At 34.5% G+C, this 9,558-nt stretch overlaps 1 non-coding gene across 1 annotated transcript; it reads right to left on the bottom strand.

Moving 5' to 3' along the window:
* Positions 1-5,200: 5,200 nt before the first annotated feature.
* Positions 5,201-5,272, bottom strand: TRNAP-UGG (transfer RNA proline (anticodon UGG)). The gene has a single exon. It is a non-coding gene; the product is annotated as a tRNA-Pro (tRNA).
* Between the last annotated feature and the right edge of the window lie 4,286 nt (positions 5,273-9,558).

The following is a 9,558-nucleotide window of genomic DNA, read 5'->3' as shown; positions in this document are numbered from 1 at the left end:
GGATTTTCACAAAGGCCTTGTGTCGATTATGAAGAGATGTATTCTCCTGTTATGGATGCTATAACGTTCCGTTATCTTATTAGTTTTGTTGTCCATGAAAAGCTTGACATGCATTTAATGGATGTGGTTACAACCTACCTTTACGACTCACTTAATAATGAGATATACATGAAAATTTCCGAGGGATTTAAAATGCCTGACGCACATAATTCAAAGTCCAGGGAAATATTTTCAATCAAATTGCAAAGATCTTTGTATGGTCTAAAGCAATCAGGAAGAATGTGGTATAACTGCCTTAGTGAATATTTATTAAAGGAAGGTTATATAAATGATGTTATTTGTCCATATGTTTTTATAAAGAAAACAACATCGGAGTTTATTGTACTTGTCATATATATTGATAACATAAATCTTATTAGAACTCCTACAGAACTCCAAAAGGCAATTGATTATTTAAAGAAGGAATTCGAGATGAAAGATCTCGGAAAGATAAAATTATGTCTCGGTTTGCAAATTAAACATTTGGCAAACGGGATTTTTGTTCATCAATCTGCCTACATAGAAAAGGTATTGAAACGATTTTACATGGATGGAGCGCATCCATTAAGTACTCCAATGGTTGTTCGATCACTTGATGTGAATAATGACCCGTTCCGACCTCAAGAAAAGAATGAAGAGTTTTTTGGTCCTGAAGTACCATATCTTAGTGCAATTGGTGCATAAATGTATCTTGCTAACACTACAAGGCCTAACATAACTTTTTCAGTTAATGTCTTAGCAAGATATAGCTCCGCTCCTACAAGGAGACATTGAAATGGAATCAAACACATATTGCGGTATCTAAAAGGGACTACCAATATGGGCTTATTTTATGGCAATGATTGCAATTCCGATCTTGTTGGTTATGCCGATGCTGGATATTTATCTGACCCGCACAAGGCTCGATCTCAAACAAGCTATGTGTTTACATGTGGAGGCACTGCCATATTTTGGCGATCGACTAAGCAATCAATCGTGTCTACTTCTTCTAATCATGCTGAGATAATTGCTATTCATGAAGCAAGTCGGGAATGTGTTTGGTTGAGGTCTATAATACATCTTATTCGAAACAAATGTGGTTTGAAGTGTGACAAACTACCCAAAATTTTATATGAAGGCACTGTAGCATGCATAGCTCAATTGAAGGGAGGATTCATAAAAGGATATAGAACAAAGCACAGTTCACCAAAGTTATTTTTCACACATGATCTTCAAAAGAATGGTGATGTCAATGTGCAACAGATTCATTCAAGTGAAAATATGGCTGATTTGATCACCAAATATCTACCGACGTCAACTTTCAAGAAACTAGTGTACAAAATTGGGATGCAAAGGCTCAAGGATGTGAATTGATGTTCTCATTAGGGGGAGTTAATATGCGTTTACTCTTTTTTCCTTACAAGGTTTTATCCCACTAGGTTTTCCTTACAAGGTTTTTAATGAGGCAACCAAAAAGCATATTTCTAAACATGTGGTACTCTTTTTCCTTCATTAGAATTTTTTTTTCTAATAAGGTTTTAACGAGACACATTATCTATGGACATCCAAGGGGGAGTATTATAAAAAATATCAAATTATGGTGGATGTCTACTCTTCCTCCATGATCTCCATCTCAAATGCTTAATGACATTAGGCCTTCTCTTTCTCTCTATATCTCTTAGCTTGTTTTTCCTTGTTCCATATTGTTAATTTGAGTTATATTTTATAATAATTTGATTGTTTGGCTGCAATGTGGTATTGAATTTGGGTCTTTTGTATTGTATATATCTTTTTGGCTAGTGATGCAACTATGAAATAAGTACTACCTGCCAGATTTTTACCTACAATCCACTGAAGTCGATCAATTTGTAAAAAATTATTAAGATAGATCGAATTCGGTCATTTCCACAGACAAAAAAATTCAAAATAAGTCCGACAGGACGCCGACTGACGTCGACCGATTATGTTACTTTATTCTTAAAAAATACACTAATATACTGATCAAATATGGTCGATTATGTTAATTTAATTTAATAAATTTTATATATATATATATATATATATATATAAGGATCGTCTGCGATTTGTATATTTAATTTTATTTGGGTTATGTGCCCGAAATAAGACATAAATTTAGGTTGTTCGGATTAATTATCTAGGTCGGTAAAATCAACTACTTCGGTCGATTTGCTCTACTGACCCACGGTTTATCGATTTTTATTTTTCGATCGGTTTCTTGTCAGTTTTCTTTATAAATCGACCCATCTTGATAGATTTTTGTCGGTTTTCTTCATTTTTTAGTAGTGTTTTGAGATCTCTTCTTCTTCACTCACGAGCTCGTTATTTTTCCCTCTCTGATTCTCTCTCTTTCTTTCTAGAAATTTCTGAAACCTCCATTACACTTCAACGTGAGCTTTGTTAACTTTTCGTTGGAGATAAGTTTGGTAGGCAAATTAACTAGTTTATCAAAATATTATTTTTGGTACATTAATGGGAGTGTGAATATCCTTTCTTTTACAAAAGAGATCCTCCTTGGATGAAGTTCTAAATTGAGCTGCTAATTATACTTCGTTTTATTTTGGACCAACCATATGTTGTCGTATAGTGATTCTTAGTTGTTTACATTTTGCTAGGGAAGGTATCTAGTAAATAAATAGTGAAATGCATTAGGGTATTAGTTATAGCACCAGGATTAAAAAAATCATTCACTTTGAACCACATAAATTTATTATGATTATGTAATAAATCTTGGTAAGTGATTAATTATGATTAAATAATAACAATATCGTATATAAAGATACGAATCATATATTTATTGGTTTGACATGAATAGTAGAAACATGACAAGTTTCTAGCCTAAGTTTTTTTTAACCAGATTTCATCTTTGAGGTCAACTATTAGTTAAGAAAATTGGTGGGCTTTGGTCCTGGTCGAGTAGCCATACTTTTTTGGTGTAGTCTTCCTTTCCTATATTTACCAACACATTCTCTGAAGTGTTATATACAGGGGTAATTATCGGGCGGATCGGGCGGTTATTTACGCTTAACGGTTCGATTTATCGGTTATCAATTTATAAATATAGTAATCCGTTAGCCATCCAATAAAATATCGGACGGATTGGTATCAGATTAACGATTAACGGACGATTATCGGGCGATTTATCGGCTAAACCAAATAGATAATAAAATAAAAGTAGAGAACTAGAAAATTTATCATTTTCCCACGAAAATCATGTACTAGATTATAAAGATAACTTCCTTTTACCTCACCCTTTGATTTCTTTTTGACAATTACAACTAGCTTAACCATAAGATCTATCAAATAATCAGCTGCTACATCATCCAAGCTCTTTCCTCCAATTACTTGACAAAAATTCTTTAACAACCTTAGTAGCTTAGTAACTGGAATTTTCTTGCCCTCCATGAATGCTAAATAAGAAACTAAATATTATTTCAATCAATCTGGTAAGTGCAGGTAAAAGTCTAATATGTCAGAAAGCTGGTTTGAATCAGTATATCAACATTTGATCTTAAGCTGTCTACAAATATCATCTATCATTGTTGTGTCTTCTCCCTTTTAGCTAGTAAGTCCAGCTATCAAAAAACAAATAGAGGAGGACTTAATATGTTTATGCTATCTCTCTTTCCACTTAAACCGATTCTAAGGGAATATCAGATTTAGCTTGCAAAGCCAAAATCATATAATCAAATTATTAACATAATTCTACTTGATTGATTTCAAAAATTACTTTATATATATAGGGGTAAAAGTATAAATATAAAAATATTTAACGGGTTAACGGTTTATCCGATAAGAAAATTGAGTAATCCGCCCCCAAATCATTAAGCCCTTAATTATAAAATTTCAATTCGTTCACCAACTATTACCCCGATAATCCGATACCAATAAGCCATTTTTTCGATTCGATTAACGGTTACGGTTCAGTTTTGAACAGCCCTAGTTATATATGCTAGAATACTTTACTGATTTTCATGTAGTAGTTAAAGAGACGGTTTCAGCACCAATGGAGTAAATAAACAAAAAACTATATAGCGAGTAAAACTGTAGAGAAATTAAGGGAGATTAGATTCAATATGCATATAAATGATAGAACTATAGAATGAAAAAGCAGCTCATTTAATAAAACTTTCTCCTTGTTCAAGAGTTATACATGTATAATTTAAAGAAATTATGCCACAATTCTTTTAGCTTTAATCTTGTGTTTTCCATTACCCAATTTATTGAAATTTTAGACGAGTTAAATCTTTTTTAATAGATTCTTTTTGTAGAGGGGTGAATTTTTGGGAGGTACAACGGAGCTAGAAACATGATGAATGTAAATGGCAAGTGAATATACATGTGTGGAATGAAAATAGGGTGAAGATATGATGAACTCCATTATTACCGTCTAGAACAGGGGTGTTCATAAAAACCCGAAAAATCGATCCAAATCGAAAACCGAACCAAACTGACCAAAAAACCTGATACTTTTTAGGTTTGGTTTGGTTTTGGTTTTGAATTTTAAAAACCGATCAAATTTGGTTTGGTTTTGGTTTTAATAAAAAAAATAAAAAAAACCGAACCAAACCGACTATAGAATTAGCTATTTAAATTTATTATTACTATATGTATATTCTTATATAAAGTTTCTAAAATTTTATAGTACATATTAGTCATTTATATTTTTAGTCGAGTTCTTTGCTATTATTATAATCTAATTCTTTATTTTTATATTCTAGTTTGATTGGTAATTAAATTATTTATCACTATTTGATTCAATTATCATCAATATATCTTGGTAAATGATAGATTTCTCAAAGAACAATTGATTTGATAGTGTTACGTTGAATTGTACTCGCCGTAATATGTGTTTGGTAGTGTATGTCTCATATTTAAGAAAAAATTTGATAAATAACCGAAAAATCAAAAAACCGACAAAAACTGAATCGATAAAACACCGACTTAATTGGCTTGGTTTGGTTCCAATATTTGAAGAACCGACTTATGGTTTCTTTTTAGGGAAAAATTGATCCAAACCGAACCATGAACACCCCTGGTCTAGAATATATTTTTCATGACTAGTCTTACATTTAATTTTTTCAAAATCCTATTAATTTCTTTAACAAAATACGTATAAGATAAAATACTTTGACTCCAGAAGAAAAATAAAGTGTCATTAGAGGGGGCATTCCGAGAATCGAACTCGGGACCTCTCGCACCCAAAGCGAGAATCATACCACTAGACCAAATGCCCTGCTTGTCCTTCGGGTAAATTCTCTTAATTACCAGGTCCCGATAGTAATTAGTACGACTATTTTAGCTAAAGCTGATTTCTAGTGCACTAATTAGTAATGCGAAAGTTTCCTCTGGTGCAAAATCATTAGAGTAGGTATATATGTTTTTGTTCTCTCCAATTATTGATTAGTTATTGTTTTAAAACCGTCCTACTTCCAACTTGAAATGTGGCAACCTCTTTATCAAACAACCCCATGAAAAGTTCGCTTAATCATACTTTTGTGGCTTGTGAAAATAACAAAATTTACGGTAAAATTAAGGAATTGATGCATTAAGCTAAGCTAGCCAACTATTCTTTACAACCCTTAAATTTTGAGAGGGCAAGAACGCCATAACTTCTATTAAGCTCATATATATTTTGACTATTTATAATTTTAACGATGCTCTTGATAAGCATCTCGAAAGATTGAAAATATTAATCATTCTTTCATGATAAGGGCCATGAAAGTGATGCAGTCGATCAGCAAAGCTAACTCTGCAGAATTAAGGTGAACCTTTAATTTCAGCTTAATTAATCAATCAATTTTCTGATCACATGCACAGCAAAATTGTTGCTTATGTCAAGTTAATTACTCCTGAAAATAAAAAGGCGGTACCTACGACTCTAGAGTGTTTTGTTAGTCCCGCCAATATTGTTGTATTTGTAAATAATAATTCTGCAAAATATAAGTTAGCGTAATGAAACAGTAATTAATTCGAGCCCACTGAATTCACAGTGTTTCCTTAAGGAATTTAATCCCCTCATAGTACCCAAAGTTATGGATTATTTTCTCCCAGGATAGAACGAATCACACACTGGTGTAGCGATACTTCAAACCCCAGTGTTTCAGCGAACACAAAGTTCGGTAGCAAATCACACTTACAGTTGCTTTGTTTGAAGTTAAAACAATGCAGAACGAAGGAGTAGATACTCAGAAAATCGTATGGAAATGCTGAGAGGAATGAGTGCAATGTATAGCCAAATCTGTTGAGCGAATTGTGTGTTGAGTGTTGAGTGTCTTTCTTCAACATCTGCTGCACATATATATAGCAGCCAGTGTTAAGAAGACCAAACGTCCACCCTCCATGGTGGAGCAAGCATTAGCTTGTTTGTGGAGCAAGCACATTCATGTTTGTGGAGCAAGCACATTCATGTTTGTGGAGCAAGCACATTCATGGTGGGAAGAGCATTAGGCGGCTGCCAAATGGTCAATACACGGATTGAAAAATATCCGTTACAAATGCGGATAATCTTACGTTAATATTTACTATTAACAAATAAATTTGGTCTAAAAAATTAATCAATCAATCGATCATTTGACCAAATCCAAATCCAAATCCGAATTCGAAGCCGTAGCCGAAGCCGAGCCGAGCGAGCGACGACGACGGCGGCGCGAGGCTTGCTTTCTTCTTAACTCTTTAAGAGTTACAAGAAGAGCAATTATATATATACCCACCAAAAATCTCTTCCTCTTCCAATATGGGACAATGTCTCATTGTCAAGAGGGAAAAACTTAAAATTTTACTCAAAAATTTTATTTTCCCTCCATTTCTCATTCACCCTCATTTTAAGACTATTTCATCTTAAAAATTAAAACCTCAACAATCCCCCACATGAATGGGGAATGGCTATATCACGGAAGTATGTATGAAAAAATTGTGTGATTTACAAGCAAGGATTAATCGCATCTGGATAAGTAGGTTTCCCTTTGAACTTTCCGTAGTAAACTTATGTCGGATATACTCGGTCAATCGGTAGATTTGATATCTTTGAACTGTCGATCTTTGGTGTATACCTAGACAACCATAAGTCACACAATCAACCCTTAACCGTCTTTGGTTCTCATTGTTGTGTTCGTTTCAGCCATGAACACCGCCTGGTTTTATAAGTGCGTAGAGAACTGGCCTTACAAAGTTCTCCTTGAAGCGGCTAACACTTCACACTTACATAGGTGATTCCTAAACGTGTCATCCTGTAGATACACTATTTGATATACCCCGTATCAAATTTAGAAATCATTAAAAAGCCTTAATGCTTTATCCTTGGTACTGAACATTGTCTCATCACGAGAACGGACTAAAATTTTATTTGACAATGTTGAACCGTCATTAATGACTTTGTTTGATCTCCTTGAACCTAGATCTTGGGATCTCCAGTCTTCTAGGTAGAGTTACCGCCACAATGACTTGTTCTCGGCCATAGCCCCATTCCCCTTGATGATTTCTCAACTACCTCTCTAGTTAGGCCTTTTGTAAGTGGATCCGACACATTATCACTTGACTTTACATAGTCAATCGTGATAATTCCTCTAGAGAGTAATTGCCTAACGGTTTTATGTCTTCGTCGTATATGACGAGATTTACCGTTATACATAACGCTCCCAGCCCTTCCAATTGCCGCTTGACTATCACAATGTATGCATATTGGTGCCAACGGTTTGGGCCAAAATGGAATGTTTTCTAAGAAATTCCGGAGCCATTCAGCTTCTTCACCGGCTTTATCTAAGGCTATGAATTCAGCCTCCATTGTAGAGCGGGCAATACATGTTTGTTTGGACGACTTCCAAGATACCGCTCCTCTACCAATAGTGAATACATATCCACTCGTGGACTTAGAATCAGTTGAACCGGTGATCCAATTTGCATCACAGTATCCCTCAATCACCGCAGGGAAATTACTGTAGTGCAATTCAAAGTTCTGGGTATGTTCTAAATATCCCAAAACTCGTTTCATTGCCATCCAATGAGATTGGCCTGGATTGCTCGTATATCGACTCAGTTTACTTATAGCACAAGCTATATCTGGTCGTGTACAATTCATGATATACATTAAGCATCCCAACACACGAGCATAATCCAATTGTGATATGCTTTGGCCTTTATTCTTTGCTAATGCAAGATTCACGTCAATTGGAGTCTTTGCAACTTTAAAGCCCAAGTGCTTGAATTTTTCAAATACTGTCTTAATATAATGAGATTGTGACAATGCCAGACCTTGAGGAGTCTTATGGATCTTAATTCCCAGAATTAAATCAGCAACTCCCAAGTCTTTCATATCAAACTTGCTATTGAGCATACGCTTAGTAGCATTTATGTTGGCAATATCATTACTCATTATCAGCATATCATCCACATATAGGCAAACAATGACTATGTGATTTGGAACATTTTTAATGTACACACATTTATCACATTCATTTATCTTAAAACCATTTGACAATATTGTTTGGTCAAATTTCGCATGCCATTATTTGGGTGCTTGTTTTAGTCCGTAAAGAGACTTAACAAGTCTACATACCTTCTTTTCTTTACCTGGAACCACAAACCCTTCAGGTTGTTCCATGTAAATTTCTTCCTCCAACTCTCCATTTAAGAAGGCCGTCTTAACATCCATTTGATGAATTTCAAGACCATACACTGCAGCTAATGCTACTAACATCCGTATGGACGTAATTCTTGTAACTGGAGAGTATGTATCAAAGTAGTCTAGACCTTCTCGTTGTCTATACCCTTTGACTACGAGTCTTGCCTTGAATTTATCAATAGTGCCATCATCTTTGATTTTTCTCTTAAAAATCTATTTAGAACCCAAAGGTTTATTTCCAGGAGGAAGATCAACCAATTCCCATGTATGGTTGTTCAATATGGATTCTATTTCACTATTGACTGCCTCTTTCCAAAACAATAATTCCGAAGAAGTCATAGCTTCTTTAAATGTTTGAGGCTCATTTAATCAATCCGAAGCCGAGCGAGCGACGACGACGACGGCGCGAGGCTTGCTTTCTTCTTAACTCTTTAAGAGCTACAAGAAGAGCAATTATATATATACCCACCAAAAATCTCTTCCTCTTCCAATATGAGACAATGTCTCATTGTCAAGCGGGGGAAACTTAAAATTTTACTCAAAAATTTTATTTTCCCTCCATTTCCCATTCACCCTCATTTTAAGACTATTTCATCTTAAAAATTAAAACCTCAACATGTTTTTGATTCTTTAGTCAAAATCCTTATAATCTTCAAAGCATCACACTTAATAAACCTTGCGTTAAAATTGGCATTCAAAGCGAGATCCACCAATCCCTTCCAAAATCATTTAGCAACTTAAAAGAATGGAGCATAATATACACAATAAGAAGTTATGAATACTCGACTGGAAGTAAAATCTTAGTAATGGAGTTACGTACACAGACAAGGCCCAATGCTATTAGAACCAACCAAATCTTGACTTGGGCCAAAACCTGCATCTCCTTTTTCATTATCCAATCG

Source organism: Nicotiana tomentosiformis, chromosome 6, assembly GCF_000390325.3.
Source record: "Nicotiana tomentosiformis chromosome 6, ASM39032v3, whole genome shotgun sequence".
Taxonomy (NCBI): Eukaryota; Viridiplantae; Streptophyta; class Magnoliopsida; order Solanales; family Solanaceae; genus Nicotiana; species Nicotiana tomentosiformis.
This window is presented reverse-complemented; position numbering and strand designations above follow the sequence as displayed.